This window comes from Anser brachyrhynchus (assembly GCF_964034855.1).
Source record: "Anser brachyrhynchus genome assembly, chromosome: 13".
NCBI lineage: Eukaryota > Metazoa > Chordata > Aves > Anseriformes > Anatidae > Anser > Anser brachyrhynchus.
In genome coordinates, this window is record NC_137708.1 from 4,961,537 (window position 1) to 4,987,474 (window position 25,938).

At 34.2% G+C, this 25,938-nt stretch overlaps 1 protein-coding gene across 34 annotated transcripts in view; it reads left to right on the plus strand.

Moving 5' to 3' along the window:
- The window catches only part of PCDH11X (protocadherin 11 X-linked), a 484,442-nt gene that overhangs the window by 96,644 nt on the left and 361,860 nt on the right, over positions 1 to 25,938 (plus strand). For 2 of the 34 annotated variants that reach the window (XR_013938711.1, XM_080553218.1), the window contains one exon: positions 1 to 25,938. This exon is cut by the window's left edge; it is cut by the window's right edge and continues 24,234 nt beyond it. The exons of 31 other annotated variants lie outside the window; for them this stretch is intronic. The gene's annotated coding sequence lies outside the window, so the exon portion shown is untranslated. One more of the 34 variants, XR_013938710.1, reaches the window with a different exon arrangement.

Consider the following 25,938-nt stretch of genomic DNA (forward strand, 5'->3'; position numbering starts at 1 on the left):
GAGAGGATATGTAAAAACTGATATACAACAATGGAAGTAAATGGCCAACAAATATGATAAAAGAAAACTGAATTTCAGTGCTGACATTCAGTGTTGATGAAGATGAGTGTTTTTTATTTAATATGAGACAGAGTTCTAATTCACAGCATTGTGAAGATGGAAAAACCTGTACACTGTAGTGTTTTTGCAAAGGGAATGGACTGTATTCAGGTCTGGATAAGATGTCACTGACGTAGTGATCATACCGAATCCCTTATACTGCTACAAATGGATGTTCTGGATCCTTCAGTGGGAAAAATGCTGAAGAGTGATGGTCTAAAAGGTTCTGTTTTTGTTTTTACTATCTTTGGGTTACTTAATTCTCTTTTGCAAATAAGAACAGATTGACTGGCATGCTGGATCAGTAAATATGTTGTTCCAGGCCTAGGTACTCAATTGTCAGTGGGCTGAGGCAGAGGCTTAGAGGGGGAGAAAAAGCAGAGTTGTATCATTCACTTAGTATTACATAATGCTTGATAGTGAAGAAATACATCAGAATCTCATAGTGATTTCTTCCAAGTGATAGTAATTTTCCCCGTGAATGAATGTGAAGGTAGTAGAAGTATATTTATGAAGGATTTAGGCTGTAATTTGTTTCTTCTGTAGGAGTTGAAGGAAGAGACACACTTAAAGAATCATCCGCTGTGGCAGTCTCAAGTACCTCTCAAAGGCTGAAATGAGTCACTCTCTGTAACTGTTTTTTCTCCATGCGCTGTGGGAGGAAACTATACGAACACTTAGCTTTTAGATAGCTAAAGATGAGTAAGATGATTTCTGAAATACAGTACAAAAATGACTTTAAAAAGTAGGGCTCACAAAGCTGAGAATGTTTAGAGGCTATGACCTTTGGTGCTATAGGCATACATGCGCTGTGTTAGGAACAGTTGAGGTAATTAAATAATAAATAATGAATGCAAAAAGGAATTTTTAAAGTGAGTGACAGTATTGTACTCAGAAATTTTCACTTCCATTGACTATAATTTTAGGCTGCTTATTCCATTATAACTGTGTGCATGCTGTTACAAGTTGCTTAAAATATAACTAAAATTTAATCTGTAAACAGAAATAAAATCTCTGATATTTTCATTCATTTTTATAGAATAAACATTTTATATGGTATGTTATAAAATCTTATTTCTTAATTTGTATTACCTTTAATTTGTACTACCATAATTTGTATTACCACATGTAATACCATATTTTTGTATGTGTATTCCCATTAGTCTGTTCACCTCCTTTATTCTTTGCCATAAGCTGCTAAAGATGCCAGTGCTTTCATTCTGTTGTTGTTGTTGTTATTATTATTATTAAAACATTTAATTTATCACTAGGGTATTTACAAAGAAAGAAGGACTTTGGAGAACATGTATTTAGTATATCAGCACATGCAGTGGCTCCTGGTGCATTCCTATACTCCAAAAAACACGTCTGAGGAGAAAGTGAGAACTGTTGTCCTCGGCCAGCTACTGTAATCACTTTCTTGTTTGCAAAGTTCACAGGTGTCAACATGCATGTTTTTGTTTGCTTTGATAGCATTTAACCTTTGGAGAAAATGTCATTCACTCTGCTTTATGTCAGCAATCACTATCAAGTTCAGTCAATGAAGCATTGGTCAGTTTTGTGAGTTTCTTTGGCAGCACATCATTACAAGAGAAAGTTCATGTCATGATGCAGGAGAAGTCAGAGTCAGTGTCTTTTGAGCTTTATTACTATACTGTTCCTTAGTATCTTGCAGCAAAACATTCGGGGAAAAGAAGTTCAATAAAAAAAAACTTATTTTCAGGAAATGCTAGGTATCTTACTGTATAAATACTACTGTAGAAGTCTAAATGGTGATTATGGCTTTAAAGAGTTCATGTTACTTTAGGACTATTCCACCAGGACTACTTTCAAAAAAAACGGGACTAAAAATAATAGTTCATCATAATAATTCTGAGATGGGACATAAATGGAGAACATCAGACTCAGTGGCCTATGTCTTCTTCCCAGTAACCTTTGGAAGACTGCAGTTAGTTAAATCTTTCTGTGAAAGCGTAGGAGTAGAAGCTGGAAACAGAGTGATAGGAAAACAGGAAACAGACACTTCCTTCAAGGGGGAGGATTTTATCCATTAAATTAGTCAGATTCCAGAATCTCCTAAAATGTCACAGGAATTTCTGAAGCAGAATGAACTTGTTGCTTTGCACAGCTTTTGGTAAAGTTCAGGAATTTTGATGAGTGTTAAGGAGTTTTTATTTTATCTTTCCTTTAGAGGGAGTACTATTCAGGGGGAAGGGAACCTTGTGATGTGGGAAAACTGAAGTTAAACTCCACTGCAATAAAATTCTGCCTTTTATATAAAATAATAATAAAAAAATAATAAAAAGCAACAACAACAACTATTGTTCTTTTACTGTTGGATGTTGATATACATCCCAAATCTCATAGGTTGCCATCCCATGTCATATTAATTAACGCTTTTACTGTGATGCCCACAAGGATTTCAAAGTCCAATTAGCATCTGACAGCTGAACTATGTTTTCAGCATAAGTACAGCTCCCAACATGTCAGCATTTACATGTGTTGGAGTGGCATGATAAAGCTGTTGTTAAACTGTGGTATGTTTTCAGACTGGAGGGGTTTCAAACCTTCCTGAGCAATCCAGATATTCACATGGAAGATTAAAGTAGAAAAAAAGTAAAACTATATTCTAATCTAGTTTTCATTAAGATAATTCAACTAACTAACTAAATAAATACCCTTTGATGGCTCCATTTTGGTAAACCTTAAAAAAAGAACTTCTATTATTACTCTTTATTATATGGCTGATTTTTATTTCATCAAGGCCACATCTTGAATTGATTTAAATGGAAAATCGAAGGTTCATTTATTATTTGATACTCCATCTCATTTGCTTCCTTTTAGTTTGGAGAAATAGCTTGCTTTTATTGTATGAATAAAAGGCCAGGGAAAAAGTGTAGTAATGAAAAAGTAGAATGATATTCTGTAAAGTCATCTTTGCAACATTATACATTGCATTGCATTATATTTGCTCATAGCTTTGCATTGTAAGGAAACTACAAGGGTTTGATACCTCAGGAGAATAAGCCCTACGAAATGATAGCAAATGTTATCAGAGCATAAGGTGTCTTGCTAACCTTTAAAAATGCAATTGAGTCCCATGTTCTTCATTCTTCATTTGAGCAATCTGCAGCTCTTTAGCAGTAAACAAGTCAGTTGAGTTCTCACTTTATATATGAGTTGAAATTTAACAGAAAAAAAATCTTTCAGAAAACCATATTCATGGAGGTTCATTTTCAATATTCCCATTTTGCTTTCTTTATCTACAGATACAGATTCTTCCACATAAATGGATAGTTATAGAGCTATCTCTGCCCCTAGTGCCCTTCTCTAGTCTTTGTTTCATTTTTTTTTTCTTTTTTTTCTTTTTTTTTTCACATGCCTTGAAATCCATATAGCAGTCTCTGCTGCCTGTTTCTTCCATCCTACCTTGATGTATTAATTTAAGCTGTAGAACTTTGTAGGTTAAAAGTTTGGAACCATCTGTCCTTCAGTGCACTTTGACATGTTATATTTAATTTCTTTGTTCAGTATCAAAAGATTGCTGTCACTTGATAGGAAGGGATTTGATTGGAATATTTTATGAAACCGAGCACCTTTGCATGATCTCACGTTCTGAATAAAAAACGAAAAGTGAAGATAAAGTAATGGAGCTATAATAACATGTAAACTGTTGAAGTTCAGAATCTGGAGACATTACCTGATTTTAGCACACTCTCTTACTTACTTTTGCTTTTTGTTGTTGTGAACAACATCTAGAAGCCAAATCAAAGGCCTTCTCTCTGTTGCTAAAGGTTTCTTGCTTGAATTAACTTATATACAGAAGCTGTCCTGAGGTAAAACCACAGTAAAAGGGCATATTAGTTTCACCACAATGAAAGGTAGGTGAGGTCAGACATATGCTGCGGCACATTACTGACTAGGCCTAATTCATCTCACAATAAAACAAAGGAGTATTTTTGTCTCACTTTTGGTTTTTGTTGTAGTGCCATGTTAGGTTCCTTAGAACTGGAATGTCTTGCACACTAACTGCACAGAAGTAAAAAAGAAAAAAAAAAAGTTAACCATGAAATCAGTTAAATAATATAACTTAATTTCATAATTTGTCCAAATTATCATCAGGAAGAGATTTTTGCTAAAGGCTTTGTTTGATGTCATTGGTCAATATGAGATTCCGATCAGATATTTTCTGAAATTTTTAAACTTTAAAGGACTATAACATTAATGAATTCAGTAATGGTTAATTATATGCATTTCTCTTGGTTTCCTAAAAGGATCAAATGTACCATTTCTTGCTATCTGGCAAGAAGCTTCTCAAATCTTCAAATTCTCCTCTATTTCACACTCACAATAAGAATTCTCTGTGACCAAGTTCTTCTTTTATGTGAGTCAAAATAGAGAGCCATAAGGATTAAATCCAATCCATTATTTTATAGATTATCTAGACAATTGAGTATCCTAAGTTCAGTAATAATAAAACCAGTTTTCTCAATTACTCAAAGCATAGATATTAGTTTGCATATGTAGATACTGATATGCCAGGGTTCTTCATTCCTTCTGCTGTAACAGAATTAATTTAAAAAAATAAAAAAATGCTGATTTGGCAATTTATTTAATGGTCTTTTATTAAAGACCATTCTCCATCTGTGAAACTGTAGACAATGGTGTATAAATACTAATATGGTAAGTTATTTAGTATGTAAAATATAATTGAAGTATAAAAATTTGAATATCATACTTATTTCTAATTTGGGAACAAAGATCAAGGAACTGTGAAAGGTATTTGCTATAAAACATCCTTTTGCGGTAGGCAAAGGCAGCTGGGGCTTCTTTGTTGAATAGAGTGGAAAAAAAAATCATCAAAGAAAGGAAGCATGAGTTTTAATTTTATGGCTTGAAGAACCTACGATAAACTCCATTCCAAAAAGAAAGGGACAGAATTTTGAAATGTGCTAATCTTAAACCATGTGCAGAACCTGCTGAATATATTAAATAGAATTTGTTGTTTTTTTTTTTTTTCCCACAAGTATTGAGGCTTGGTATATATTGAAGTCTACCATTTAGAATGAAATAACAACCAAAAAGAACACAATCAGTACCTGTTCTTCCCATTTGCTAATGAACATTTTCCTATAGATAGTAGAAATGCCAGTGAGGTAGTAATGCAAAACCTGGCTGTTTGAAAGATGCCAGATAAAAGTCTGAGTTTTCATTCAGAAAAGTGTATCACTTGCAATTCCAGCCTTACTTGCACTCATTGTCAGATAGTATCTGTCAAATTTTCGTAATTGAGATAAATCTAAAGAGTTCAGTCTCAGCTGAGTGATGTTCTCCAAGTTCTGGTTTTATCTACCTGCTTATAAAATAAAGATGATTAATAGATACTGTCCACATCTTTGTAATAGGTACACCATCACAGCTAAATAGATTAATCTTCATCTTTGTTTTTATTTCATGAAGTTCATCTACTCCTGTTCTGATAACTGGGATAGCATCTATGCAATTCCATTAGGGGTTTTGCAATCTAGGAAAACTGCAGCTGTGCACAGTATTAAAAACCTCAATTTAAAGTAGTAAAAGTCTTTTCATTGTGCATTTATGTAAAAATAGTCACACAGAATCAAGAGTATCAGAGATCTTTCAAGATCTCATCTCAGTGATGTCAGATACAGTAATTACTGAGAGCATTCCGCGAATGTTGAACCATGACAGAAATGTGTTTGCGACTCTTGAGTTAAAACATAAGCTCTAGAAGCATACTATATGCTAGAAAAGATTGAGTTTCTTTGGAAGACAACCCCCACGTCCATTGGCTCTCATGATCCCAGCCTTTCATCTAGCCTAAAAAGCTGCAATGGAGGCTTACTATTATGCTCTAGATAAAGTGAAGGATGGTTTGGCATGCTAGCATATATGTTAAGATGCCTGGCTTATATGTTTCCAGCACTTGTAGGTAAGCAGTGTTTCATTGTTTTTCCAAAAGGCACAACCATTTATTCATACCATTCAGAACAGGCAATACAATTGCAGCTGTTCTTAAAGACAGATGAAAAAAAATAATAAAAATCAAATCTATGTTGGATCTACTTGTACAATGGCTACCTCGAGTTTCTTTCTCTGCATTTAGCAGAATGCAAGGAATGCATGATTGGAATGATGTACTGAAATGATCCACCAGCATAAATTAACACAGCTGAACAGTTATTTTAATTCAAAGTGAGTAGCAGTGTAGTGACATTACACAGTGATTACAAAACCGGGAACATCTCTTAGCCTGGCCTTGCATTCTGCCAACCCAGGAAAATGTGTCTCAGCCACTCAAGTGAGAAATCTCTAGATCAGTTTTTATTTCAGCTGCAAATAAAAGAATAGTTCAGCTGTACACAATGAGCAAGTGACTCACATTCAGATTAGGCACACACACACTTGAGTTGTTCAAGGGAATTGGTCTCTCTCAGTGGACAGTATAGCTGAGGCCTCGTCCTTATGTTACACGCGGGAATGTGACTGATTTAATAAACCTGGTAAATTCTTTATCACCAGATGCTTTTCAATACAGGAGCCATTCTCAATATCTGATTGCATCACTTACAAGGACACTATCTAGAAATATGTGATGCAAAATGCATATCTGTGACTAAGTCAACAGTCCGTGCCTAACTTCCTGTGATGTTTTGAGGCTTTGTTAGTTTTCATATGACATCTTAAATATGAAGCATGATAGTTAATTTAATATTTGTATTTAACATGCAAAATGTATTTTATTTCCTATCTTTATTTGCAGAGAAGTTATCTGCCAAGTTTCAAAATGCTAATGTACAAGTATGTTAAATAAATATATGTAACTTCGCATGAAGTCAACAAAACAAAACATTGCTTGAATATAACAATGTGATTTAGCTACATCCAGAATGGAGTAACATACTTGGTCATGATATCTGTAGTCTAGAAAATATACTTGGGAATTTAGTGGTGGCTGGAAAATAGTAAGTGAAACCATTGTGTTCTGTTTGTAACTAAGATTAAAAATAACTTAATGGAGGTTTCATGGTCTTACTAAAATCAGAAAGCAGCTGCTAGTTTTACTGTCAACCTGGGTCATTTAACCAAGATTTGATCGCACAGAGGAATTGACTATATTTTCTGACTTCAAAACTAGTGTGCATATCAGTTTTAATTTGGATTGCATTTTGTTTAGCTGTCTGAATTTCGTGAAAACATTTTTCCTTAACAATTGAGGAAGCATCCTTAATTAAGGATGTAAGTGTATGGTTATGTCATATGGCAGTGAAGAAAGAAAGGAGAGGGAGGAATATTGTTTGGCACCATAAATCAATATGAACAAAGATGCTGACACTATTTGTATATTCTGTTGTAAATTCTCTCTCTGCTTTCCTGTTTCCATTAGCCATTGCTATTGCTTAGAGAATGAATGGAGCGCAATTAACAACATGAAGAAGATTCAAAATGCTTGTCTGGCACTGTTGTTCCAAAAAGCAGGAATCAGACACCCCCCCCGCCCCCTGCAGATTTTCTTCACTAATGTGCTTCAGTTAAAAATCTTGCTAAGGCTGTTTTTAAATGTTTGCTTCCTAGCTTTTCAGAAGAATTTTCTTAAGAACATTGTGCCTCAGCACAATCTACATTTAAAACTTACTTTATACATGAGGACGTAAAATACTATGCTTGCTTGTATTTCCACAGTAACAGATTGCAATAATCACCTTGGCTTACCCTGTACTCCTCCTTCAGGCAAAGTTCCCGGGGAAGTATGACTTCAATGGAAGTTATGAGTAAGGAGTTCTGAAAAGGATCCATTATGATTAGACACGTATTTTGAAAAAGCTTTCAATGATAAACTGCATAGTTGCAGTATTGCTACTTTATTTTGCATTTAAGAAAGATCAATGAGATTTGGAGTCTTCTGAGAGATGAAAACTGTTAATAAGAAGGATGGTCTCAGAGTTTTCCTGAAGGCACTTGTCTAATTCTGTCAGGCTCTAAAAAGTGTAAAATACATTGTGTGAAAACTTCTACAAGGAGAAGCTTTTCTTTTTTTTTGTCAGTGTAATGTAGGATGTAATCTTCTCAATTCATAGGAAATATAGTGGACTAAAGATTAAAAAGCTAGCAACATTACAAACAAGTAAAAGATTAAATGGGGTCATCATGCGCACAGACAGTGAATAATTCAGGGGTTTGCTGTGTCATCTGTAGAGCTCAAATATTTCAAAAAGTGTAGAATCATGGTATCCTGAGTTGCGGTAGCAGCATAGTTTATGAACGACCAATAGACGAATATAGCCATTATGTTAGTTAACTGGCTCCAAGTAAGCGAGGTCAGTGCTTATGTCTTGTCGGGAGTTAAGCTGGTAGAAGGACGCGTGGAGCATGTAGTCAGGTGCACAGCTCAGCAGTCTAACCTTAGCTGCACATCTTACATTGGAGTGCAGGGTCAGGTTGATAAACCTAAATCAGACACTTTATACTTTCATTTTACTTTGTTTGTATGATAATTGGTTTTCTCTGTGGAGCATGAGATGGAGGACATTAAATAGCAGTTGGGAGTGAAACTTAGCACTAGGCAGTCACTGGATAAGTAGTTAGGAGTGACAATGATTCTCTCTAGGGAATCACGTACAGGGTGTCACCTGCTGGCTGCAGCACAAAGGAGCACCACAAGGAGACTGATAGGAAATAAAAAGCATACAATTAGGAAACACAAAAGCGAAAATTACTTTGAAACTCAGTAGGGGTGCACAGCAATCCACTGCTCAGAAGCAGATGAAAACTACCTAGGTCAGAATCGAGTCGTCCAAGTTCCACATGGCACTACAGATAATGAGTCCATTGCCAGTGAATCAGTCAGTGCAAAACTGACTACTTAAAGTGTCAGAACTGTCAAGGACAGTTTGACTCATCTGATGACAGCGTTGAACTCATGTCACTTACAGGCAATCAGCAAATTAAGTTTGAAATCTCAAAAAGATTATCTCAATTTAAGAGACGACGTGTGAATCAATAGGCTTTTGGATCTTTTAGTAAAAGAAGGATATACGTTGATTCAAGTTTACAAGCTATAGACAATGGCCTGTTAAAGCAATTATAGTGGGACGTCAGGCTGGTTGGAAATCAATATCTTCAAATGTGAGATATTTGCATTTCTTTCTTCACAGGCCTATTCAAAATAATCTAATCATTTTCCCCACTCCAGGCTTCCAGTTACTGCTGTTTAAAATGCACTATACATTCTACATTCAGGATTCTTAGAATCAGGTAATACTATTAAAAACAGTCTAGGAAGAAATGAATGCCAGGTCTTGATTAAAATTACTGTCATGTACACCCTAGGAGAGAACTTAAATATTCTGTGAAATGAACTTGATTTACTGTCAGTTGTCTTTACTTAGCTTTCAGGTAGATTTAAAGCACATCAGTACAGTGATGCTAGCTTATTGCAGATGTATTTAGCCACACTTCCAACAATCTTGATGGACTATTTTGATTCTTTTAGTTCTTTCTCAGAGTAGTTTTAAAGAAACACTAATTAAAGCTTTTCTGTTGAATAATACATGTGCTTCACCCTCAAAAGTTTAGCTTAGGGGACTCACATTGACAAAAATACATTATATTCCCTTCACTTAATTTCATTAGTGGGACTTCTCTTTTACTTTGTGGGAACATGCAGATTTTCCTCCAGAGCATGTTAGAGCACAGAACGATTAGCAGAGCATTAGAAGTAACCACAGCCCAGGAATAATGTCAGTGAGCCCTATGGCAGTACGCGAGTTCCAGGGCAATTTGTAGATGTTCTGTTCAATGGTGTATAAAATAGGGATGCACTGTATTGTACTTGAGGCACTTTCTCTAGAATTCCAGCCAAGTCTGATACACTAAATAATTCAGACTTGTACTTTCCCATGTACCAAGCATTAAACTTCATATACTTTATTGACAACTGAAGAACTTCAACTTAAAAAGGGTTGATTTTTTTGTATGCAAACCTAGAAAAGGTGGTTTGATTCTTATGTTTTTGCTGCTGAAAATCAAAAGAAGTTCTACTGAAATCAAGAGAGTTTTACTGGTGTGAAATTAGGTTAAGGAAGAAGAGAATCGTGCTCTCATGAAACACTAAAAGGCAAGGGGTGACAGTAGAATAGCATTGGTATTCTACTGTGAAACTAAGCTTCCTGCAATAATGAGTGCATAGCAGAGGCCAAACAGAAAGCAATACATTTGGGTTCAACATCACATTCACCTTTTGTGGTCTGAGAGCACACAGGAACAAAAGGAAATACGGGCAGTGATTTCAAATATTTCTTGTTATCCTTTTATTTCTTTAGTGCTTTCTATTCCTTTCTGTCAGTTATCAGTGATCATCATTTTAAAACCACTTGTAGTTCTGGGAACAGCTCGTACTCCTTTGTTGAGGCATTTACGATTGTCAGTAAAACTTTTCAGGCTATCATTTTATTTAATGTAAGCCAGTCTTACTCTCTTTCAGGCTAGTAGAAGCATTTTCTTTTTACATCAGCCAGTCAAGTTGCATAGCTGTGCCCTGTGTGTGAAGTTTTGAATTAATGTTCTGAATTGCATTGCACTCATTCTCATTTCAGGGTAGATCTTGCTCTTGGTGATATATATCTGCTCACTATCTGCAGACAATTTGCCAACATTGATACGAGTTTATAGTTACACACTATTACTAATAGTTACGCACTATTATTAATACTTTTTTTTTTTTTTTTTTGATATGACAAATCTAGGAAAGTGAAGAAACTCAAAAAACCTTTCAGGACTATCCATTTTAACATTTGTTCTGTCTAGTGCAATTCACAAAATTCACATTACACAGTTATTAACTAGCAATAATACAGATTTTAAGATTATTTTCTATATTAAATAAATCCCAATGAATAAATTTCCAATTTAAAATGGTAATACAAATAAAATACAAGGCAAAACTGACTGGCATTCTGCCACTTACTGAGTTACTTCACAGTTAATATCTGCAATTACAGCTGCTGTTTTACAGATTTGAAATTACAGTTTCAAAACCTTTGCAGTACTGCCATGACTTTCCCCACTAGGTCACCCACTCCTTCTCTTCTTGGTTATGTGATCATTTCTTTATAGTGTTATCCAGCCAAAAATCATCTCTTTTATCCTCCACTACACTTCCGGTGCATTTTTGTCACTTCCTTTTCTGTCTCCCTCTAGATAATATAGCTGAATATGACGAGTTTAAAGGCCATCACAGTACTGATGATTCACAATTCTACACCCGTACTCTAGATCAGATATCTCCTGTAGACATCTAACTGAAATGTAACAGTCAGAATTATGCGTCTAATTTTTTTCTAGCCGTGACTGCTGCTATATGTTGTTGGATTGCATCCAAATTAGCCAGCTTTGAGGATGGAATGCCAGATTAAACCTAAACAGTGGAGTACTAATCCAGATACAAGCTATTTCTTTCCCTTCAAAGAAAACAAAAACACTTGTATATGTGGCAATACAGGCTTCTAAAGAGATCAATTCTTCTTATCCTAATGTGAAATAAGACAGCAGCAGAACTAGTGTTTTTTTGTTTCTGACTTGCATACATAATTTAAAGACAAGGCTACCCATGCAATCTGGTTTATTATATATACACAGCAAGTATGTGACCCTACACAACAGCTAGGCAGTGTTACAGAACACGTTCCTGCTTTTTCTTGCCATCATTCAAAGACATTTTCTCCAACAGAGGAGTTTCATTTTTACCAACACTCTTTAGGATACAGCTTTCTGATAGCATAAGTAATGGCTTCATTAACACAATTAAGCCATCCATGCAACCTTATTTTTGCCATTGTTTTTGTTATGCCCTGAAGCGAGTCCTTTCAAGGTTGCATTCTGTATTTGTCCACAATTGGTCATCTCCATTAATATTCCCGTGGCTTCTGGTTTCATCTTGTGATTGTTCACTCACAATACGAAGTTTGTAAATGCTTGCTGACATTTCACACTACAAAATAATGGTTTATTAAAAGCATATATATTTGTATGTATATAATACTTTTTCAACAGCTGTTGCAGAAATAGTTATAAAACTAGTTTTTAGACTTGTTTTCTTTACGTTTGTTGGATTTTCTTCAGGTTGCAACATCTCTAAACAGACTGCTTCGCATCTGATACTCCAATCAGAAGCATGTTGTACTTGAATCTTCCTAACATGCTTTTGTGCCCACATCTTTCTTGGTTACAAGTTAATTAACATGTTTTTACTAGATTTTGCTCCAACTTGGATATTAAACTTGTCTATTTGGTTCAAATATAAGATTGTCCTGAAGGGTGAGGGGAAATGATCTTTCACTCGGAATTATTCAAATTTACCACACAGCAGATGTGGCATTTTAAAGGCACACTAATATAAATAGTGAGTACAATTCTGATATAATTTGATTCTTGTACGTGTCAACTTGGATGCACAAGATTCTGGAGACAACAGAACTTTCCTCTCTCTTATACCGTTCATGCCCTTTCTTTCATCAAATTCTTCAAACTGGGAAAAAATTAATTAGTAGGTGACTACATATAAATATGAGGAACATTTTGTATTGTCTTACAAGTTCTTACTTAAAATGAGAAGTTGTTAATAAAACATTAGCAGATGTCCTGAAGCAATGCTAACCTCCCACTTACTTCACTTCTGTGTTGAACAGTGAAAGCTTTTCAGTTTGTTAGTGAGCCACAGATCTCTCTGTTTTTTGTTTTGTGTTCTCACATTAGGCGATGCATCTGCACACCGTAGCTCAGACTTCAAGTGTTTGAAGTGTACTGCCATGTGCAGTACTGTAATCAACTACGCATGCAGAGCCAATTTACTTTTTGGGCTTGACCTCACATTGGGATTTCCATTTCTCCTCTCACTGTGAATGTGGGGAAGTACATAGAGTTTTTATCAGTTTATTTTATTCCCAGAAGTTTCTTGTGATGCAGAACAGCATATCTCCTCAGACACTTTCTGCCTTTTCAGTCAGGATTTTTTTTTTTAAACTAGCTTCTTGTTTAACATTGACTGAAACTATAGAATAATATTCTTCCTTTTCAAAGGCAGAGCCCCCCCATAAAAAGTCTGTTGTGCAGATACTGTCCAAATTTCAATGACAGCAGTGTAAGCATGTGGAAGATATTACAGTTGTTCAATAAAAATAAAAATAAAAATGTATTATTGGTATATTTATAGTATGAATTTTGTCTTATAAAAATTGTTCAGCTTTTTAAAGTTACTGTCTTATTTTTAGCCATACAAACAGAACTAGCCTCTGTGCATATGCACATTAGTATAAATTAAGGATTATGGATTTTACAGGCAAACTTTATAAATCAGAGTGTGTTGGCTGTATTTGTGTAACGTCAACTTTCAGTATTCTTGAAATTTGTCTTCTGAAAAGTGTCTTTCCACATAGCCTACGGAAGTGAGTTTGAATGTGTATGTTAGTGCATTAAGTACATACCAGTTTAAACTGTACTAAGTTTACTAACGTGCCAGTAAACTGTGCTGTTGCTAATTTTAACAACCTTTTTCTTTTTTAAATGCAGAAAAACTTAGATATGTCTATATGGAAATGTTGCCCAAGTTCATAAAGAAAACAAAATTCCATCAGTCCATTCTGTGCTTAGGATGTAGGAAAATAACAGCACCACAGATTTTTCAAGCTTATAAAAATCAAATTTAATTTTAGCCCTCCCTTTTACCATGCTTAAACATATACAACTGTACTTAACTGTGCTTGATTGTGTTCAAATTCTGCCATTGCTATTTAGAAACATTTTGTACACTTCATATAGATATAAACAAGCAGAGGTAATGCTGAAAGTAGTGGAGAATCAGGCCAAATATTATTGTCCTGAAAGAAGCAGCAGTCATTTGAAGTGAATAAATGTACATCTAGTATATGAAATCTACATTAAAAAAAATAATGATCTTGATTAATATCTATCTTTTTGTAAATTCTAGATACCCTATTCCCAATCACAATATGCATATTACTCCTCCCCAGTCCATAGTTACTTGACCAAATGAAAACCGATGTATCTTTTAGAAATATAATGTAATATAGAAGCAGTAAATTACTAGACATCCTCATTTTAGGAAAAAAATAATAATAATTACTGTATTTAATTAGTCTATTTTATCTTATTTCTTTCCATGACAGAAGCTACGCTATGGGATGTACGTCGTTTTAAAATAATCTTTTCGCCCTCTTCCCCTTGAAACCTACACTACTAGACTGAAAAATGTAAATGGCAGATGAAATGGAAGACAATAAAGTATCCAACTAGTCTATTATTGATGGCATAACAGAATTTCTCTTACTCTTTGATCTTTCTTCTGATTGTTACAGGCTAGTCAGAAGAATAAAAATGAGCCTTCTTACCTGGAGAAACATCTAAAAAGGAGATTTTCCTATTCAACCTGTATAATAGGACTTTCCCCCTCCCTCTATGTGAAAATCTACCTGTTTGAAACTGCAAAATCTCTTTAATCACTATCAAAATTAAAGTAAACCTGATTAAAATTTGTTTCCTTGCCATAAAAGAGATTGATAGACATAAAATGTACCGCCCATTATAAGTGAGTCACCTAAAAGAGCTATTTTTATTGATTCCGAGTCTTCCTTTTCATCTTCCCCCAAATCCATACTCCTGGTGAACTAAAAAAACAAAACGAAACAAAACAGAACCATAGATGGCTCAAGATTAAAATGCTGAAGATTTTTTTTTTCGCTTCGTTTCTTGATTTAAAAAAAAAAAAGAACAGTAGATTATAATCAACATTGTTTCACTGCTTGACTTCTTAAATACTAGGGACTGGATTATGAGCTTGCCTCTGGATAATCAGGAAAGGCCAAGAATTGCCTATTTTGAAAATCCTTTCTAACCAGTGGGTAGGAATCTGTATCTAGCAAAGCTGATAGTAGCTTTTAATTCCTGATTAGTGCCATTTGAAAAGCTGTAGAAATTAACTGTCCAGACAGTAATCAGAAAGCAGAGACAGACAGAGGCTGGGAATGCTTACTGGATGAACTTCATGATTATTAGCCTAAGGGTAGAAACCTCGTTGCGGTACCCAAAGTAAACAAGGATTTTAACTTAAAAATGGAGTAATATGTACTTAGGACTAAAAAATAGATGAAGCAACTTATATATAATGATAGGAAGTCCTTTTTGTGCTACTTAGTTTAACTGTGTATAGTGGAATGAATTGCCGTAGCACCGGCATTTTTGGTTCTTACTTCCAGTGCCCCTTGGACACTTTCCTGAAGCATACATTCAGCTGCTTGGCTTGGTTACACTTGTGTCTCAGTTTAACCCCTAAATGCTTCAAGATTTGAATGGCCTCTGCTTGCTTGCACTGTGCACCCGCAAAGGAGAAGGGAAGAATGGAAACCCAAGGGTGTCCTTAGAACAAGAGCTATTTTTCGCTCCTGTTCTTGAAGGATTAAGAGTTATGCCCATAAAGCACAGGAGATAACAAACAGATTATTTTTCCCTCTACATTTTTTGTGTCTGTGTATGCTTCCATGTACCAATGAGATTCTTGCCACACCAAATTTCCTATCTATGCACATTACAGAACCAACCCTTTTATGCAGCAACCTTGAGAAGAGAAAGCGTAACTTTTAAGATTCAAAGCATATCTTTCTGTCACTAAGAACACTTCATTTATGTCTTAGATTCCTTGTTAAACTTAATTCTTCCCACATTTTTCCTTTCCTAAAAAAATGTTAAATGTTAACACTTTAGAATATGGTGTTCGGAGCCTTGTTTTCAATTTGAAAGAATTCTAGCAATTTCCTTCAAATAAATTGACTTAAGGCTTCTCTTCCTTTTCATTAGCGCAACTATTCAGGTTTTAATAGGAAAAGCAGTTTAATGAATTTTTAAAGTTATCAGCTGTTAATGTTAGGGTCTGGGCTATAACAGTAATGCCTGGAAAAATTAATTCATGACATTCTTAAAGATGTTCCAAAATATGTTTTTTTATTCTCTGAACTGGAAAAAAAAACATTTGGCAACATATCTAAGAATGCATAATGTTCTAAAAAGAAGCTTCATTTCACATCTGCTATGTGTGTCATTGATGTTTGTGTTTGTTTTTTTTTTTAAATTTTATTATTATTTTATTTTATTGTCTAATTGCACCATCTCCCTATGTGTAGGAATGAAGGAACTAGTTAGGATGCTCAGAGATTTTATAAGAATTAATTTGCAATGTGTCACACAATTCATGATTGTCTGAAATAAATATTATCCAGCACTGCCAGTTAATGTGAAATGCAATGATTCACCATTGCTCCTTTAGGATATAGGAATACTTTAACTGACTTAGACTGTTGTTGTTATATTGTAATGTCCTCTGAATCCATCACACAGAAACCCACTGGATATCATACATACAGATATACAGTAAGAGAATCAAATTGCAACTACAAATTATTAAGAAACTTAAGTATCATTAATTAACCCACCTATCAGCTTTCAGGCTTGTGGAACTTCAGATGTTCTGTTGGTTTTCACCTGAACTTCACCCATTATTTAATTTCTTGATCTAGTTTTGGCATGGCTCTGTTTTACTCCCCCTTTTTAAGTCATAGTGACCCAGTTGCCCAGTGCTAGTCACAACTTTATCTTCTTCTTAAGATGTGAAAGGAATTGTCATGTGTGACCTTTCTTTTTTGAATAATCTTAAGCATTAACAGAAAATAATGCGGAATGAGTGCTCTGAAAATCTTTGCTGGAAGTGTCTTTTCTTCAACACTGCATCTCCACAGTGAGACAAACTCTTTGTTGTGGCACTGTGTATGTGCTTAGCTTTCATTAATGTGACATTTCTTCCTCTCCTTGAAAGTTGTCATTTTTTTAACTAAATATAGTACAATGTAGATCTTTCCTGTAATGCTAATATAACTCACTTACTCCTAGCATCAATAGTCTGTCATATGATTATTAATAAATCTTCAACATAATGTAGGTAGAAGTAGTTGGATTTTTTTTTGTGCATTACTTGACCAGATGTGTTACTTCTCCAGAAAGGGTAAATTCACTTCCTCTATGGCATTTCTGGCACTTGGGATTCCAAGCACAACAAATAACTACCCATAGTATCAATCAGTCTAATTTTTTTCCTCTTCAGGCTTGAAAATAGGTGGTATATAATGCATGGAGGGGGGAAATATTGAATGTAAGACATATTTAAGTCTTAATAAGAGTGAAAGTAAAAGAGAAAAGCAAATGAATGGAACATGATCTAGAATATAACAAGCTGAATCAATGGTAGAGTTAACAGTAGGAGATGGGAGAACTCATAGTTTTTGTTGAGTTGGCAGGCATCTTAAAGCACAGAAACAACAGCCAGGTTAGATGTTACAGTTGCAGGCAGAACAAGAAGACTTAGTTACAAGAATCATGTGAGACTTAGTTACAAAAATCGTATGAGCACTATTCATGGAGAATTAATTCATTTAAAGAGTTGTTGCCAATTTGAAAAACAATGAGAAGTAAAAATTGATGGTAAATATCTAAGAAACTGCCAGAAACATCAATTAATTAGTTGAAGTTTAAAAGAAGTGTAATGATCAGAAAAACTAACACAAGGTATAATGAAATTAAATTGAAATTAATATGTGTGAACTGGAAGGTTTTTTTATTCATGGTGTCTCCATGGAACCAAAGAGTTGTGTATTATAGTCTGTAAAACAAATGAAATTCTGTACCTTGCTTTGCAGAAGTCCTCTAATGGAATAGTGGGAATCTGGTCAGAGTTCGGCACCTTGATCCATGAGACCAGATATCCCAATCATGCAGTCTTGTCTAATTTTTGTCATGTACAAGTAGAGACTTCTAGAAATGCAGGAAAGGAGAAATAGCCAACAGGGTGCATTTGTGATCTTATGCTATTATTCGGGACTTGTGTTTTTAAGAAGACTTACAGAATGATGACTTGCATGGTATCTTTCATTAACATAACCATGATTTTTGCTAATATAATAATAGTTATATGAACGTTAACCAGTAACTGAATTTCAACAAATTAATTAATGAAGAAATACTTTTAAGAACTGGAGAGCTCATTTTGATGCAATTGAAGCATTTTCTAAGGCTCCAGTTGGAAATAACACATGACAGTATCAGAGCACTTCTCAGGTATTTTAGCTGTTCCCTTGTTAAGAAGTTGGTCATTCTTGGTAGCTTTAATACGAAGGGGACTGTTGTGTTTCATTAAATGGTCCATCCATCTGCAGGCTAAGAGATAAGAGGATCACAGAAATAACTCTAATATCTATCAAACTCTATGGGTTTTACTTTTTTTTTTTTTTTTGAATGAGGAAAGGTATGTTTCTGGTTTAGGATTTTTCACGTTAGGATGAGAGGATTTTCTCATTGTTATCAAGTAAATTAAATAATTGGCAGGACTTGATCACTTGAAGCATAATATTCCTGTGCAGTTTGGGACATGAATGTGTCCAGGGTGATTGTAATTTGTCCAGTGGATCAGTGCATAAGTACTAATATTAATATGGTCATAGAGGGATTTGTTAAATGTGCAAAGTGAATTCGTTATAAGCTAAATGTGAAATCATTTACTTTTGATTAATGTCGTTCTGTTTGAGAGTCTGGAAAGCAGGCTGCTTATGGAATTTTTACTAATCTTATTTTGCATCTTTATTTCAAGGACTTCTAATAGGAAAACAGCAAAATAAAACAACCTTTTTTTAGAAATGATATGATATGTATAGGAAAACATAGTCTTGTTTTTAATATGAATTTTGACAGACAACATTTGACACAGTTACTCTATGGAAGTACAGTTTTAAAAAGTAATTGTAATTGAAGTATCTTTACCTTCTATTTGGGGTAATTTTAAGACAAGAGTAAACTTCATTTACTGTACTGTCTGTAGGTTTTGGGTGTAAATGCAGTAGTTTATTTCTTCAGACAGCTCATCTCACCTAACTGTTTTCTCATGCAAAACTCTCATTTCATTGAATTAAGTTAAATTATGGACTGTTTTCTCATGCAAAACTCTCTCATTTCATTGAATTAAGTTAAATTATGGACTTGTCTGGCTTTGCAGATACTTCAGGAAAGCCAAAAAGGTTATCTGAGAAGTGGACCTGTGGATTCTTCCACTGTTTGTTGCTTGGCTTTTTCAAGAAAATGAATATATATTTTTCTTATTAATTTTTCATCTCTTCATTTTGTCCATTTTTTTTTGCATTTTTTTTTATATATTTTTATCTAACTATCAATGCTGAATGAAGCACTAGACTAGATAGAGGCAAATTTTGTCAATTTGGTGCCATCACTTTGGATTATATTATTATGAAATTTTAAGCTCCTTACTTTAAAATAAAGATCAAAGCCGTTGGCTTTATCCATCACATTTTTTTCGAAAGCCAGATAAATCACAGAAGTTAAAGTCACTCAGAACAACTTAATGCAAGTCTACTCACAGTAGGATAGAAAACTATGAATTAAGCTCTTAATTAAAAAAAAATAAAGTACTGCAAAGTTTAAATATTGGGTTCTCTAATAGATTATAAAGTATTTGAAAGGAGCATATTTTTATGGCCCATGTTCATTGTTATTATTAAATACATATGATCTGCAAAACTCTGGTTTGGTGAGATCTCATGTCCGCTCACTGTAAGAAAATAATTTTCTACTTCTGTCCTTGAAGTTTTCTGCCATTTAAGTCATTGTTGTCCAATACTTATTATATCCAGATGAAACTGTGACTATGTAATGCTTTACAAGATAGCATATCAATTTCCCTAATGAGATTTGGTTTAGAGAAAGAGGTCTTTTTCTGCTAGGCACTATATTTTCTATGCTTGATTCACCATGCTTCATTCACTTTAGTGAATAGCTGTTCATGTTACGTATGTGCTTTTAAAAATAGCTCTAATAGTATGTTGCTGGTTCGTCAGGTATCTTAACTCAGTATTTTACTAATTGGCTTTAATATAAGTGTGCACTAAGCTTTGGTTGATGTTTTCTAGTATTGTCCGTTTGTCTTTTTTTATTTTTTATTTTTCTATTTTCCTTATTTGAAAAAAGTATGGCTTAGATTAGTAAGAGCATCATTCATAAAATTCTTTAAGAGTTTGTGTATCACTCTGCAAGCATCCTGATTGCTCATGCATTGCCTCTGCAGTTTGGAATTAGGCACAGATCCTTCTGGTGGGTCTTTATGCTTCTTTCAGTGTCACGGTCATTGAGTTCTGTATTACTAATACAGCATGTGTCTCAAGCATCTGTGCAATCTCCTTGGCAGTGAAATCACATGTAGTGATTTCAAAAAAAATAAATATATATATATATATTAATTGTAGGTCTAGTGTTCATTTGCTTTGTAAACCTGACACTGTATTATATCTAGAACTAAACCTGAAAATGACCTTAACTTCTCTGATTGTGGATTTTGCATAGGAAGACAAAAATAGGAGAGAAGTATCTCTGTGGAAATATGTTCCAAGTGCCTGTCTCTGAGATAACATACTGAATGGTGTGTGTGTGTACGTGTGCACGTGTGTGTTTGTGTGCATCTGTATTCAGAAGTTGTTAAGCTTATTTACATAAGGAATTCTGAAAAAGTTAGTGGTAGTGTTTTGGACTAGACTGTCTAACTCTTCTGATCATAATTAGATAGTTCTGTTCTCTGAACTCCACAAGAAATTTCTCCTTGTTGTTCAGAAAATTGTGGCTCATATAGCATACAAGTTGATACCCTGCATGGTGCATAGAGCACTTTACAGCCAGACACTAGATCTCTTATATCTGAGAGGAGAAAGAATGTTAAGTGTTCTTTCTTTACTTGTTGAGTTTCGATTAATTTTATTTATGATATGGCTATTCCTCAATATAGAAAGTGGCAATAAATGAGTAAGGTAGGTCTGGTTTTAATGTCCAGTATATGATGTGCTGAATCTATTGAAAACTAATTCTTCGCTAAGTTTCTTAAAGCTTTTCATGATGTCTGGATATTAGTGAAAAGAAAGTGCAAGTTTGTCTTCCTTTTCTAAAACCCACTTATTTTACTGCACAAAATACAATGAAAAGTTTATTTTTTATGCCCTTGCTTTAAACACAGTAGTAGTTTAGGGAAAAAAAAAAAAAAAAGGAAAAGGAAAAGCCAGTATCGGCGACCCTAACGAAGGAATAATCAGTTGGTGATTGGCTGGAATAAAATCACTTGTCCCTTCATCCTTCATGCTGGAGTTTGCTTCTCGCTCACTGCTTAAGACCTGGGTACTCAGGCCCTGCACAAATTGCACTCAAGGAGACCTTCACCTTTTCTGGTGTGTCCATTACTGCAGTCTCTTCCAGGGTGGTAGGAATACCTATCTACACTTATTCTGATAAAATCATGTTGCCACAAGCTAATCTTTTCATTTTCTTATCTGCTCAGTATGTAAAAGGATGCACTATATTTTATTTTGACTGTATGTTGCGGGAGTTCATGTGGCAGATTTTCAGTAGTGCATCTTTACAAGTTGGACTCTCAATTTTTTTGCATTCAGAGACATTTTAAAATGGCTGCAGTAGAAAAAAAATGTAATTTCAGGGCCAGTGTTTAGAAGTTGTATAAAATTCAGTTAAGAAATTAAAGCTTGTGTTGCAACAGCAGTGAGCCTAAAGTACCAGCATTTTAATGTACTGAATACTACGCCCATCTTTTGCAAAGATTTGTATTGTTCTTCTTATTAAAGCTATTAAAATGCTATTTGTTAGAGAAGTGGTTTTCACTTTCATTTTTCACATTGAAAATAAACTATATTCACTGTTCTGACATAAGTCTGTAGTGAGCTTGTTGTATATATCTGCAGTGTACTGATCTGCTGTCGGAATAATCATGTTCAAGTTATACAGCACCAAAGAGAATTAATCTTTGGCAGGTTGGTTGAAAAAAATAAAAATAAAAATAATAGTAATAAAAAAAAAATCTTAGCCAGATGGTAAAGGAGAGTAATATATGATGTTTCATTTTACAAATTGTGATTAATTTCAATTTCATTTTATAATCCTTGAGGACTAAAGCTTTTAAAGTCCTGAACTTGATTTGAATAAGTATGGTGACACTTAAAATCCTAAACTGAAATATGGCATCAACTGAGTCACTCTGCCATGTACATAAATTTAGAATTAATTTGGAAGACTGTAATTGGCATAGAGGACATATAATAATAAGTATGTAAAAAGAGATTTATTGTTAAGTGGTAATCAGACTATTGTCTTCAAGATTTCAGTTTGGATGTAAATCTTGAGGATACAATTCAAAGCAAGTATTAGTTAATAAGTTTGAGAAGCTAGTTCCATTTCTCCTGCAAATTATAATTCTAGCAAATATTAGCTAGCTCCCAGGTTCTTTCTCCACTTTCTTTGATCTTCCATAATGAAAAAAAATTAGAATGGGAGACTTGGGATACTGCAACACTGCATATTTATCACTTTGGAACTTTTGCCTAGACTAGATCACTTGATTTTTAACTATGTATACAATTTTTTTTTTTTGTAGCTTTCCTAAGAAGGATGACTTCAAAAATTACATTTGTACTTGTTCTGCAGACTGGAAAGTAATAGGGTATTTAGTTCTCCTTTAAAACTGAGGGATGCTGCTCTAGTGGATTCCTAGATATAACAGCGACCTGTTCAGCTTTTTCACTAGTGGTTATGGCTTAACCTCCTTTTTGCAATATTTGTTTCTCTTTATAAATGAAAAAGAAAACACAGAAGTTAAGATTGGTAAAGTATGATAATAAATACAGGAAATTACGTGTGAAATTTGCCATTTGGCCAAACAACAAGGTGTATGAAGAAAATAATACATGCTTATATATCTGCTAAAAAAAAAAAAAAATCAACAGAACTGCATTTTAAGTTAAACAAGTACATTTTCCTGTGAGACCGTCTGGCATTAAGCTGAGTTACCATATCTTTTAAGGCACTATTTTATCAATGTATATTGGTGGCTTGGGTGAATGCTGGAGTTTTTTATTATAATTTTAAATTATTTCCATAGTTCATTTATTTCTCTTACAAAGTGTCATTTATTCTGTGCTGGCTTGTTCTTAACACTTCTTAGTCAATTTTTTAACTTCCATGAAGTTCCCACTGTTAAGCAGAAGAAAATTAAATTTCCTTGGATCACAAAACTCAAGAACTTTGATAAATTGTTTCCTTCATTGCACTTTCCTGTTAGTCTTATTTTTCCTTTTGTGTAGAAAGCATCTTCCATAAATAGCTCACTTTGAGCATTACTTGCTAAGGCTTTTATTTTGACCTTGAAGATTTCATTTCATTTCTGAACTACTCTCAGGTATCTCTGATCATCTGCAATCCCTTTGGAATGAGTACTGGAAGCAAGCAGACAATTTCAGAGAAATCTTACTTTTACAGGAAAAAAAAAGGCATATTTGCATTGGCCACAATTAGGGTGAAACTTCGAAGTTTACTTTATAACCTTCATTTTGAAACCTGAAATCAAAAAACCTTCCTTTTTGTTTTAAGATAGATAAGTGTTTAAGATAGAAATCCTCCAAAGGAATTGCATCATTTTGCTTAAACGTGAATGGAAAATTCGTTTCCTGAACTCTTAGAATTTAATGATCTGAGACAAAAGTTAATCCTATATTTTGTTTTGAAATAAGAAAAGAATTCACACAGCCAGAATGGAAAATATAATATTATTATAACTTCCAACAATGGAGTTGTAAGCCTGTTAAATTACATCTGCTTAAAATACAGCTGAATTTGCTTCCAAATATAAGACTATAAGGAAGATCTTCCTTAGATATAAAATCTTAGTAAATCATTGTAACAGCAAATAACACCCTCTTCATTATACTTTTCTACACAAAAATTGAATTTACTTTTTTTTTTTTTTTTTAATGTAAAACCTGTTGAAAGAGGAAATTATCTCAATAACAGCAATTTCCAAAATGGTAGTTTACTTCCATTTATTGGTTATGTGACATAACTAAAAAAGTTACTAGGAATGCAACCCATACTTACAAGAAGATATATGGCCCATGAATGAACTATCAGCAGCTCATGGGATCTTCTACAAGTGTCTTCTCACTCAGGCTGCCTTTTTAATTTTTAAAAGGAAGAGCTTGAACTTTTACTAACTCCAGCTGTTTCTTATATCACAGTTGTGTTTTAGTATAGAATTCGTCTATTATGCTTGGGTTGTACTATAAAGAATTTCCTCCTTGTACAACTCCATCATCTCTAGATATGCCTTGATGTCAGTGAGATTATTTAAGAGTATAATCAGCCTTTCCTGTTTAAAGAGGTATGTTTGAATATTCAAAAATGCTCTTTCTGATCTTCACATTTTCTCAGGTTTTGGAGAATAGAATCTGTCAGCCCACATCACGGGAGCAGCTAGTGTAGAAACTTCTTATTTCAAATGCAATATATCTTTGTTATTTTGAACTATTGTGGGACAATCACAGATTGCAGATATCTACTGTTCTGTTACAATGGTGCCATTTTCAGTATAACCTGAGTTATGAACACATGTGGCCATGCGGTGCGATTTGCCTTTTCTAGGAGTACAGCTGCAGAGCAAGATTTTTTTTAAATATCTACGGCTCGTTATTGCCATTAAAAATGATCAACCATTGATTGTGATGTACTCTTCAATACATCTAAGCTGTTCTTTTGTTTTGTTTGGATCCATTTGAAATCAGATATGCACAATGAAGGCAACAGGCAAGCAAGAAAGTATCTTGAAGTACTCTCAGGGTTTGATAGCAGTAGTATCTCATAGCGTGACTTTCTGTACAGATGGTTTTGTGTGCCTTTTGTGATTATGCATGTGCATATGTTCATGTGTGTGAATAATTCTGTCTGGGATGTGACTTTGAATTTTGAGAAAGTTGAAAAAGAGTAAATGGTTAACAAATTTATGCTTTGGGTTGCTTCTCGCTAAATCAAACACATTATTCTACTCCTGCCTTGACATCTGAAGTTAAATTCAAGTTATACAAATCATGTAGTTTTATTTGTTTGTTTGTCTCAATATACAAGTTTTTGACTTTAGGAAATGAGTTCAGGAGTGTAGGGAATATCCAAATCTCAAAACAAAATCTTGTGGTAAAAGGTTAAGTGTTGATAACATGAAAGAATGGGGCATATATTTTCCTGAGAGTTAGTATCAACACCTAGTATCAAAGAACATTTTTTTTTATCTTGTCATAAAATCAAAATGAAAATGAAGATGCTTCAATTTGAAGAAGCTGTCCTCTACTCTGATTCGTTTTATTCTTCCCTTGGGGTAGATAAGTTGCTAGAGAGCTAAATGCCAAATGTCTTACACTACAGTCCTGTACAACTGATGCTTCTCCCACTCTGTGATACACACCACGTAATTGCTTACTTAGTCTCAATGTATGTTGGTCCATTTTATCACCTAATTAGATTGTGTTTGAAACACCATTTGGTAGGAACAATCCAATCTGCTTTGCCATTTGGTTCTTCATTAATTTACTTCCAAGAGTTTGTTTTTACTAAAAAAGAAAGAAAAAGAAAGAAAAAGAAAAAAATAAAGTTTTTTTTTTTTGTCTACAAGATAGCTAACACATTAGCAGTCTTACAAAAACATGCTGAAGAAAGCACACAACTTTCTGGTAGGTTGGCTCTGCATTCCACCTGGATTTCAACTTCACTGCATTTTTACCTGGGGAGAGCAGATGCATATGTATTAAAAAGTGCCCAAACCTCAAGTGCTCTTTAGCTGTGTGCAAAAACATATGCTATTCCAAGCTTTCAGAACAGTAG